The sequence below is a fragment of the Tachyglossus aculeatus genome, chromosome 4 (genome assembly GCF_015852505.1).
Source record: "Tachyglossus aculeatus isolate mTacAcu1 chromosome 4, mTacAcu1.pri, whole genome shotgun sequence".
In the NCBI taxonomy this organism is placed as follows: domain Eukaryota; kingdom Metazoa; phylum Chordata; class Mammalia; order Monotremata; family Tachyglossidae; genus Tachyglossus; species Tachyglossus aculeatus.
This window is the reverse complement of record NC_052069.1, coordinates 111,684,410-111,696,465: the sequence shown is the minus strand read 5'-3', so window position 1 is coordinate 111,696,465 and position 12,056 is coordinate 111,684,410. Positions and strand designations below refer to the sequence as shown.

General features: G+C 45.2%; 1 non-coding gene and 1 pseudogene across 1 annotated transcript; one reads left to right on the top strand and one right to left on the bottom strand.

The window, feature by feature from the left end:
• Nucleotides 1-4,082: 4,082 nt before the first annotated feature.
• Nucleotides 4,083-11,802, bottom strand: LOC119926974 (annotated as a pseudogene).
• Nucleotides 5,834-5,971, top strand: LOC119927970. The gene has a single exon (XR_005450933.1). It is a non-coding gene; the product is annotated as a small nucleolar RNA SNORA7 (small nucleolar RNA).
• Nucleotides 11,803-12,056: the final 254 nt, after the last annotated feature.

Sequence of the window (12,056 nt, the reverse complement as noted above, 5' to 3'; positions counted from 1 at the left end):
CTCCAGGGAGGGGCTGGACACCTCCGGGCATAATCCCGTTCACTCTTCCATCAAAAAGAAAACAGGGAGATGAAAAACCGGTTCTCCACCACACCCTGCACAGAACATTGCACCCCTTCCCCACCCTGTTTGTCTCCCCATCCTTCAGGAGGTGGTTGGGCTTCCTGCCCATTCTTGGGGCTGTTCTCCCAAGGTACTCTCTCAAGCACTTAGTACAGTGCTCTTCACACAGTAAGCACGTAATAAATATGATTGAATGCATTGGATTCTCCTGCCCTCCACCTTCTAGAGCCAAATTATTATTATTATTGTATTTGTTAAGAGCTTACTAAGTGCCAAGCACTGTTCTAAGTGCTGGGGTAGATATAAGATAATTTGGTAGTCCCATATTGAGCTCACACTTTTAATCACTAACTGATAACACATGTCAGAAGGGATAATGGAATGACGAGCAGTGAAGCACTGAAATGTTCTTCCTTTCTTGAACCCATCAGCAGCAGGTTCAAGTAATCCCTGCCCCTGGCCCCCCCTGGTTTTTTGGGGGGTTGGATGACCTCTGAGAGCAAGAACAAAATAAACGACAAACCAGTCAGTGGGGAGGAAAGGACACGACAGGAGATAAACCTTCTCAGATTCATTTTGTCTCATGAAGCCTCAAGGCCAGGTCACTAGGAAGAGGACTGTTGTAATGCACTCACCCAACAGCTTGATGTTCATCATTTGTAAAATGGGTAGTGAATGCTTGCTCCCTCACCCCCTTAGACTGTGAACCTCAAATAAAACAGGGACTGTGTCCAACCAGATTATGTTCTATCCACTCTAGCATTACGCGCAGTGCTTGGCCCCTAATAAGCACTTACAAATACTATAATTGCTATTGATATATAATAGCGTAATAGATCACATGAGTGCCTCCCAAAATTAGTTAAATCTAGGCCCATGGAAATTGTTAATCCAGTCCTGCATCTGACTATATCCTCCGCCTCCAAAATCCTGGAAGCTGTAGATTTTTTTTATGGTATTTGTTAAGTGCTTACTATGTGCCAAGCACTGTTCTAGATTAAATGAACTAACACTAGGAGTGTCCATATAGCACTGGAAAGTTTCACTTAGGTTTCCCCTAACATGGTTCTTATGCAGATTATCAATGTGGAAAATACTAATAGCACTAGCACTGTTTTGATTCTATTCTCTAGTCCTTATTTAGGATGGAATATCTCCAATTTAAATATTCAAGGTGGCATGAAAATGTCCTGTTTGGTAGGAGTACCACCACCGGGGACAGGGATCTCTCCGAGGATGCCGAGATCTCTCCGCCGAGGTCATCAGCTATCGGAACCATTGCCTACTGACTGCCCATCCACTAGGATAATTGGATATTTTATTCCCGATCTGCTGCGGCAGAGAAGCTGCCATCTTCTTCATCTTCCCTTTTTCCCTGCAGTTAGATCAGAGTGCGACTGCCTGCCCCCCAGGTGACAAAAGCCCAGGTTCATACATTATTACATTTCCAAAGCAGCCTGTCTTCATACCTACACTGCCCATCCTACACTGCAGGATGTTTACTCCTATTCACTGTCCTCTTCACTCTCAAGGCCCCAATGACAATTCAACCATCTCCTCAACATTCTCCTAAATCCCAGACTCTTCTCTCTCAAGGACCCAAGGACAATTCAACTGTCTCCTCAGTGCTCTCCCAGTCCCTTGCCTTCTCACTGTCAACGACCCAAGGACAATTCAACCATCCCTTACATTCCTTTCCAAACTCCTTGAATGAGTTGTCTACACGTGCTGCCTAGAATTCCTCAACAACAACTCTCTCCTCGACCCCCCAGTCTGGCTTCCGTCCCCTACATTCCACAGAAACTGCCCTCTCAAAGGTCACCAATGACCTCCTGCTTGCCAAATCCAACGGCTCATACTCTGTTCTAATCCTCCTCGACCTCTCAGCTGCCTTTGACACTGTGGACCACCCCCTTCTCCTCAACACACTATCTGACCTTGGCTTCACAGACTCCATCCTCTCCTGGTTCTCCTCTTATCTCTCCGGTCGTTCTTTCTCAGTCTCTTTTCAGGCTCCTCCTCCCCCTCCCATCCTCTTACTGTGGGGGTTCCCCAAGGTTCAGTGCTTGGTCCCCTTCTGTTCTCAATCTACACGCACTCCCTTGGTGTCCTCATTCACTCCCACGGCTTCAACTATCATCTCTACGCTGATGACACCCAGATCTACATCTCTGCCCCTGCTCTCTCCCCTTCTCTCCAGGCTCACATCTCCTCCAGCCTTGAGGACATCTCCATCTGGATGTCTGCCCGCCACCTAAAGCTCAACATGTCGAAGACTGAACTCCTTGTCTTCCCTCCCAAACCCTGCCCTCTTCCTGACTTTCCCATCTCTGTTGACGGTACTACCATCCTTCCCGTCTCACAAGCCCGCAACCTTGGTGTCATCCTCGACTCCGCTCTCTCATTCACCCCTCACATACAAGCTGTCACCAAAACCTGCCGGTCTCAGCTCCGCAACATTTCCAAGATCCGCCCTTTCCTCTCCATCCTAACCGCTACCCTGCTCATTCAAGCTCTCATCCTATCCCGTCTGGACTACTGCACCAGCCTTCTCTCTGATCTCCCATCCTCGTGTCTCTCTCCACTTCAATCCATACTTCATGCTGCTGCCCGGATTATCTGTGTCCAGAAACACTCTGGGCATATTACTCCCTTCCTCAAAAATCTCCAGTGGCTACCAATCAATCTGCACATCAGGCAGAAACTCCTCACCCTGGGCTTCAAGGCTGTCCATCCCCTCGCCCCTCCTACCTCACCTCCCTTCTCTCCTTCTACAGCCCAGCCCGCACCCTCCGTTCCTCTGCTGCTAATTTCCTCACCATACCTCGTTCTCACCTGTCCCGCCATGGACCCCCGGCCCACGTCATCCCCCTGGCCTGGAATGCCCTCCCTCTGCCCATCCGCCAAGCTAGCTCTCTTCCTCCCTTCAAGGCCCTACTGAGAGCTCACCTCCTCCAGGAGGCCTTCCCAGACTGAGCCCCTTCCTTCCTCTCCCCCTCGTTCCCTACTCCATCCCCCACATCTTACCTCCTTCCCTTCCCCACAACACCTGCATATATGTATATATGTTTGTACATATTACCCTATTTATTTATTTATTTATTTTACTTGTACATATCTATTCTATTTATTTTATTTTGTTAGTATGTTTGATTTTGTTCTCTGTCTCCCCCTTTTAGACTGTGAGCCCACTGTTGGGTAGGGACTGTCTCTATATGTTGCCATTTTGTACTTCCCAAGTGCTAGTACAGTGCTCTGCATATAGTAAGTGCTCAATAAATACGATTGATGATGATGATGATGATGGGCGTCACCAGATTAAGTTGTGATTGCTGCCATTTACCCCACTGACTCCACCATGACCCTTCAATCCCCCCTCCTCCTGTCAGTCCATCCCAGTCCTCTCCTCCCACCACACCTCTCCGGCCCAACTGCTTGCCTTCCTTTGCAAAAGCCCCACTCCTCCTCCTCTCCCCATCCCTATAATCCTGTCTCAGCACCACCCCTAGTCCCCCTCCCCTTGTACAGACCCCCATCAACTTGGTCCCATCCAACCCCTCCCCACCCCTTGCCCCAATCCCCCTCCTCCTCCCTGCCCCCTCCCTGTCATCCTGTCCCAGGGTCAACCCTCATCAAGTAACTCCCAAACAAACCCTCCCCACTGTCGCTCTGTCCCCTTCCCCTCTAACCCCTTCCACAGCTTCAGCCAAATGTGGACTGTGGAACCCCCGCTCCATCATGGGGAAACTTTCCTTGGAACAGCCTGCTCAAACACTGCAAGCAAACAGTGTGACTGATTAATTTTTAAATAAGTGAACTAGTTAATGGTGGATTTAAAAAGGTAATTTTTCCCATTAATTTAACTAACTTCTGAACAGGCAGAAAGGGGATGTTCTCTGAAGCAAATCAAAATCACTTTCTGCCTTTTCAGTTGATCCCAAAGACAATAAAGAGGAAAGTAGTGAACCATGTATGTCCTTTATTATAAACTTTCACTAATCCTTTCCAAAGGAAGATTTTCATCTGTTCCGAATTTCAGCATGGTTCTTTGGCACAGCAACATACCTCAATTTCTGAAGGATGGCCGGCTTTCCCAGAAGTTGCTCATCCCACATGTATTCTGGGGAAAGAACTTTGGTTGGTTTATGGTAAAGCAAATATTTGTTTAAGTAACTCTCATTGTGCCAAACTGCTTCAATGTTATTGCGCTTGTCCATCATCATGGCTTGGTGACACTCCTTGGTGGGTTTGTATACCTCGTTCACTGTCCCTCCAAAAAAAGCCCCCATATAGTAGAAGTCCCCCTCATCTGGGAGAATGTAGGCTTGAAACAAAGGTCGCCGCTCGTAGGTGAAGGATCTCCGTTCGGCCCCGTAGAAGCCCAGGTGGAGAGTGCTGAACAGAGGGCTCAGAATCTCGACCCCGACATGGTCGCTGAACTTCATATCTACATCAGCACACACAAGATAGTCTACTTCTCAGAGGAAGCACTGCTGGGCGAAGTAGCTAATAGTCTCCATGCGGTGCATGGAGACGTCCTGCCAACGGGCGTAGTTCTGGACTTCCAGCACCAAAACCTTCCTTCCCTCTCGGAGGGGGACGGCGGGGATGTCAGCTGGTTGGTCTGTGTAGATGTAATAATTTACCCTGTATCCCACCATGAAGTGCTTCTCTGCAGTTTCCAGGAACAATTTCAGGAAGACCACATACCTGCACATGAGATTTCAAAATGAAATCGAGGCATCCATTTCTGAGTCACTCATAATTGAAAAAATCATTTCCTTTAAAACCACTGGACCATATCTGCATTTCGACAGGACTGTCTAAAATGGACTAATCTAATATGCGCCTATTAGAATCCTGCAAGGTTATTGGATCAAAATTGGAGCCGCTTTGCTTTTATGTTCACAGAGCAGGACCAATGCCAGCCATTCCGACTTTAGACTACTAAAGGAAGATATGAAATTATGAACTCTATTCAGGTGCCAATTCAGAGTTCTGAGTAAATCCCAGTCATCATGACTGAACCAAACACAAATGGGAAAGATTGCAACAGAGAATGCCAAAGTCAAGTTTGGCCAGGTTGCATTTATAGACCCTGAAGACCAAGAACACCAGGCCAAACTGAAAATCTAATTAGCTAACCATGCTAAGTGCTATTATGGAAAGAACTGTGGCCTAGTGACAAGAGCCAGGTCTGGGGACCCAGAGGACCTGGGTTCTAATCCCTGCTTCAGCACTTGTCTGTTAGGAGATCTAGGGCAAATCACTTAACTTTTCTGTGTCTCAGTTTCTCCATCTTTAAAATGGTGATTAAGACTGTAAGCCCCATGCAGGATAGAGAATATGTATATAGCTATAATTCTATTTATTTTGATCTTATTGACTCCTGTCTACTTGTTTTGTTTTGTTGTCTGCCTCCCCCTTCTAGACTGTGAGCCCGCTATTGGGTAGGGACCATCTCTATATGTTGCCAATTTGTACTACCCAAGTGCTTAGTACAGTGCTCTGCACAGTGCTCAATAAATACAATTGAATGAATGAATGAATGAATGCAACCTGACTAGCTTGTATTTACCCTAGGAGTTAGCACAGTGCCTGGAACATAGTAAGCACTTAACAAATACCATAATTACTATTATTTGCTGCCTGAGAGGTTTGCTTGGGGAGAAGCTGGGAAATTGGATTTAAACTAAAATGCCCCCCAGTCAAGCTAATTATTACATTTAGCCCCATTAGCTTCTCTTTTACTTCTGGTAGAGTGAAATACAGCCTGTCAGTATCACACCTGGAGAGTTTCTAGTACTCTACCAGTCTCGGCTACAGGAGGGAGAGTGAAGCAGAGGTGTACCCATTCCATTCCTAGCTTGGGCAGTGGCTAACGAGTGGAAGGCAATCTACTACAAATCTAAACTCACCCGTACTGGGCAGCGGCGTCACAGGAGCAAGTTGAGGGTGGAGACTCAAGTTGACTGCATGGAAGGAGGCAATGGCCACTTCCATATTTTTACCAAGGAAATGCTCTGAATACCCTACCAGAACAATAGCAGATGGAGGTGGGGCCTTCTAGGAGAGATGTATCCTTGGAGTCACTATGGGTCAGTGACGACTCAATGGCACGAGACAAGACAAGAGTGAAACACATTACCATATGTAGATCTTTCTGGCTGGATCTCAGGGAGAACAGTGAGGCAGGACTTTACAGCCAAACAGCCAGGTTCAGCTGAGTCACTTCCCTTGGCTTCACCTCCAGGAGAGCTCAGCACCACACTCGGGGGTGCTTGTCATCCTGTTGGCTGAGAAAATGGGCCATTCCCAGAATTGCCTGTAAGTGGAGAAAGGGTTCTGGTTCTGGCAATTCCGAGAAAGCCTGTGACCTTTCTCTTTAACACTGTCCATTCCTCATAACTAGAAGTAGCAGAATAGATCAATCACATAATCAATGGTATTTACTGAATACTTACTGTGTTCAGAGCACTGTACTAAGCACTTGGGAGAGCATAATACAACAGAGTTGGTAGACATGTTCCCTGCCCAAAACGAGTTTCGAATCCTTTCAAATTGCTCAGTGACTAAATGCCACAAAGAGGAATCTGCAGTGTGCCCTTCCTCCCAGAAACTATCCTGGCCGGGAGAAAAATCAAACGTCAGGGAGAAAGGCTCTCAGTCTGAGAAATACAAGTGTTTGGGGTATCATTAGGGTACAGATTAGATGTCGAGCCTTAAGCAAACCCTCACAGGTGGTGCAGAGGGGAAGAGAGTGTAGAGAAGCCAAAGTGGAGATCTGATATTTGTCCAGTAAAGGTGGAGAACGAGAAAGAGAGAGTCGCCTGTCTCCCAGGCAGGGTATGTGGGGAAAGTCCAGGGAGAACTTGCAGTCTCCCCTAGTCTGGCTCCAAGAGATTTGGCCTCTTTCACTGGTTGCTTTGGCCTACAGGTTTTCCCAAGTTCAGCATTTCCCTGAACCCATTTCTGCCTCTCTGATCTAGTTATTTATTTACCCTTGCTAGTTCCCTCTTAGCAGGCCTGGCAACTACGGAGAATTCTTCTTTTCCACATTGTAGACACCAACCTCTAAGGACTGTTGAGAAGCTCCAGGTGATTACTGTGTCACCCAAACTCCCTTTCATCATATATTATTATCATTATGTGCTGTTGAGTCATTTCTGATTCATAGCGACTCAATGGATATACTTTCTCCAGAACGTCCTGTCCTCTGCCATAATCCGCAACTTTTCTAATGGTTCTTCTGTTATCGTTGTTATGGTCTCTATCCATCTAGCTGCTGGTCTGCTTCTTCCACGTTTTCCCTGGACTTTTCCTAGCATTAGTGTCTTCTCCAGAGAATTAGTCCTCCTGATTATGTGTTCAAAATATGCTAATCTAAGTCAAGTCATTTGGCCTTCCAAAGACCACTTTGGTTCAATTTGCTCTAAAATCCATTTGTTTGTCTTTTGGGCAGTCCGTGGCATTCGCAAAAGCCTTCTCCAATACCACATTTCAAAAGAATTGATATTCTTTCTATCCTGTTTTTTCACTGTCCAGCTTTCAGGTCCATACTTTGTCACTGGAAATACCATAGAGTTGACAATTTGTATTTTTGTGGCAATCATTACAGCAGCACATTAATAGCCATCTGATTGGAAGAGATCAGTTTAGGTTCATCATATATAGAAATCCCAAAAACCTTTGTTCCAGCAGCAAGCAGCATTAACCCCCTTCTATGTTTGTTCTTTTTCTTTTAACCTCCACATACCTCCCGGGCCTTAGCACAGGAAAGGGACAGGAGGTGGGCAGACTGTTTTTTTCTCCCACACCCACTCACAAAGAAACCAGAGTTGAGTTTCATGTCCCTCTTCCCATGCTGGTCTTGTATGATTTGTGTCCATATTCTGTCATCCACTTACTTTTTGATGGCAAACACCGTCAGTCCCATGGTGATGTTCCTTTGCCTGAATTGCTCGTTTAAGATGTCAGTGCTAAAAGTCCCTTCCCAGACCACTGGAGCAAGCCAGGGAGTAATTACCAGGACGTCGGTTCTCCTGAGAAGCATAAACAATGATCTGCTATTAAACACCCATCACGGTCCACAAACATGAGCAACTGTCCACACTTCCAGTTCTCTCAGCTAGCAAGTTTACTCCTGAACTTGCCCAATTCAAGCCTTAGAACTCTTTGAACTTGTGAGAATTTGAAAACAAGCCTTAGACCTTGTGAGAAGCAGTGTTGCCTAGTGGATAGACCACTGGCCTAGGAGTCAGGAGGACCTGGATTCTAATCCTGGCTCAACTACCTGCCTGCTGTGTGACCTTGGGCAAGTTACTTAACTTTTCTATGCCTCAGTTAGCTCATTTGTAAAATGGGAGTGAAGACTGGGAGCCCCACGTGGAACATGGATTGTGTCTAACCTGACTGGCTTGTATTTACTCCAGGAGTCATTACAGAGCTTGGCACATAGTAAGCACTTAAATACCATTTTAAAAAAAAAAGAAAGAAAGAAACTGCCCCTCATCCAGCTGACCATGGGACTAACCAAGACCTGAAAACGACATCTGGGATTACTACACTGATCCACTTCACCCTCCAATTCCAGCCCAGTCTAAGGTTCTAAGAGACAGAGGAGAAGATTGGACCAGAGGCTGTAGACCAGATAGTGGGAATACAGAAAAGTGCACACCTCTCCATGCCCAGGGCCTTGGAGAAGGCAGGAAAGAAGTATGAGAAGGAGAGGACCCAAGTGTGCGGACTGAAAAATAGGCCAATTCATCACCAATAAAAACCAAAGTCTTCACTATAATCTGGGAGTCACTTTCAACCTTTCCACTGGCCACCACCACCCAGGGAAGAATGCACGGGGTTTATTTCCAACAATTCACTTACAGAGGATGTAGAACTTGTGGTTTGGGGTAAATCATCCTTAAAAAGAACGGAAAATGGGAATAGACAAGAACAGTTCTTACACAAAAACATTTTGAAAGCCCACTAAGTACACTCTGCTAAAATCAAGCCAATTAGTGGATCCATTAGCAATCCAAACCCTCAGGATATCACAGGATGACACCACCTGAACGGGAAATATTCGAGAAGAGGTAATCTTCTCCACTTTCATTTTGGATGATCTGGATTTTAAATGTTACAGTTGATCAAGCAGGGTCTATGAAGTGAGAAGGCCAGAATTACTAACAGGCAGCAAAGCCCCTAATCTGTCAGCGTCACTTCTGTTCCTCTCCTGATGACCACCCTTATTCCATTCCTATCTCAGTCCTTGAGCCCTCCACAGTTTGGACTATGAGAAACCAGGGCAGGTCAGGGTGACCCTGGGGTGGACAGACTCCTATTTACAAGTTGAGGTTTCTGGAGGAAAAACACGGATCTGTGCATTTGGTATATGCCCCACCCTCATAGCACTTATGTAAATATACACAAGTTATTAATTTTTATTAATGTCTGCCTTCACCTCTAGATTGTATATACATATATATGGGATTAGAATATATGGGATTGTGGTAGTTATTTACAATATCTCCAGGTTATTTTTTTAAAAGTCATCTTTTTTCATAAACATTCGAGAGAGTCTAGATCAGTGTCATTCATAGAGTTGTACTCAGTAAAGGTTAGTGAACCTGAAAGAAACTGAAATAAATATACCTCTTTAGCTTCACAACTTGTAGGTCATCCTGGGATCCAGCAATACTACAACGGAAAGAAAACCTAAGATACTTTATCCATTCTAAAAGACCATTTAGCAGAGCATGATTGATTTAATCACAGTGAGGATTTGGGAGATCAAACGCCAATCCATCATCAATCACGAATGGTGTTTATTGAGTGCTTACTATGTGCAGAGCACTGTACTAAACACTTGGGAGAGCATGATACAACAGAGCTGGCAGAGACTCTCCTTGTCCAGAGTGACCTTACAGTCTTGAGGGGAAAACAGTAAATTGGAGTTCTAAATCAATCATTTTGACAGGGAAACCTCAGGCTGAGGAAGAAAATCGTTCCAAGTTTTTTTTTTATCCAAAATACAGGATACGACAGAAAATATTCAGAGACTCCTGGGAGTGTTCAAAGACTGGTGCATGAGTGATTTCTTTTTTGGTGAATTTCAGAAGCTCACCTTTGCTGCTCTGATGCAAGCTCCAGATGTCTGCCTTTTAAGTCCAAGAAACCCTGGCTATAGAAAAAAAAAGCACACCTGAGCTTTAATATGATCATTAAACAGCCATAAGCAAGATAAGAGACCGGTTCCTAAAATAGGTTTCCATGAAAAGGAAATTAAAAATGGAGGGTAGTGCGGGAGCAAATTCAAAAAGTAATACTCCAAGGTTGTTAAATTTGAGTCTGGAGGTTGCTTTGGGAAAAGAATGGAGAATGTGTTCCACAGGCCCCACAGAGGAAGAAAGGAAGAGCTGGAAATAGAAAGGGCCTGTTGCTGAGCCTTCTCTGTTTCTTTAGAACTATTCCTGTGAGTAAGGTTTGGGTTGCCTGACTTTTGGATTTTCACTTAGTAGAGTGTTCTTCAGTTCAAAGATGACACTCCTGGTGTGAGTGCCTCTGGGAGAGAGAATCTCTTTCACACTTAGTGAAAATGCAGGGGTGCATCTTTCCTGGCTCCTTGCCATTCCAGTGAACATTGGTCTGATAGCACTGGTTAAGACAGAAAAGATCTTCTGCTTCCTGCTTCCTGCTTCCTGCTAGCAAGCCATGATCTTGGGTTGTTTTTGCAGAAGTAGCGATTGTGCTAAAGCCATCCAGAGACTCTAAGCCCATTCCAGCAGTGTGCATTTAACAGAAAGATAGAAAACCAGGTGTGTACTCTGAACACGAGACATTTTATGTCTGAGACATCAACAGCATCAGGTGCCTCCAAGTCTTCACCCAAAGTAGCTGAGTAACAGTTGGCCAGGGTGGGGGTGGTGTCTTCACTCCTTTTTTTTATGAAAACCAAGGGTAAAAACATTCATTCATTCATTGAATCATATTCGTTGAGCACTTACTGTGTGCAGAATGCTGTACAAGGTGCTTGGGAGAGTACAATATAACAGACAGGCACATTCCCTGCCCACATTGAGCTTACAACCTAGAGGGGGAGAAAGACATTAAGAGGAGCAGCATGGCTAAGTGGAAAGAGCACGGGCTTGGGGGTCAGAGGTCATGGGCTCTAATCCCGGCTCTGCCACATGTCTGCTGTGTGACCTTGGGCAAGTCACTTAGATTCTCTGAGCTTCAGTTACCTCATCTGTAAAATGAGGATTAAGACTGTGAGCCCCACGTGGGACAACCTGATCACCTTGCATCCCCCCAGCGCTTTGAACAGTGTTTTGCACATAATAAGCACTTAACAAATGCCATCATTATCATTATTATTATTAACACAAAACAAGAAACAATTGATTGCATTCTGCTTCACAGTACCATCAGTTGCGGTTAGTTTTTAAAATAAGTCTACCAATGAGAGATTTTCGAGTTTTGCTTATCTGGGACTTTCCTCCTTTGCCCTCAGCCCCATTTAGTCCAGAGGAAATCCCGCTACTTCCAGTGTGTGCCTAGCTTAGGCTGCCCTGGAATGTAGCTTGTTGCAGGCAGGGAATGTGTCTGTTTATTGTTGCATGGTACTCTCCTAAGTGCTTTGTGAACACTCAATAAATATGACTGACCGAGTGAATGAACCCAAACCATATCCACTTCTTACCTAAAGTAGCCAAGGAAGATGACCATCAGCAGGATCACCACCAACCAGCGGCCCAGTTTCCCTGCCAAGGAAGGAAGACAGAAAGAATGGCAACATATGGACAAAAGTGGTGAGGATTGATATAAATTGATGTAAATTAAGTTCAAAAGGTAGGTGTATGGATGATTTAACTTGGAATTGGGATAATCTAATTCTAATAATCTAATAATGTCTAATTCTCACCTGTGTATTCTCTCTCTCTCTCTCTAGTGGGATTTGTTAAGTGCTTACTCTGTCAGGCTCTATCCACAAGGCCACA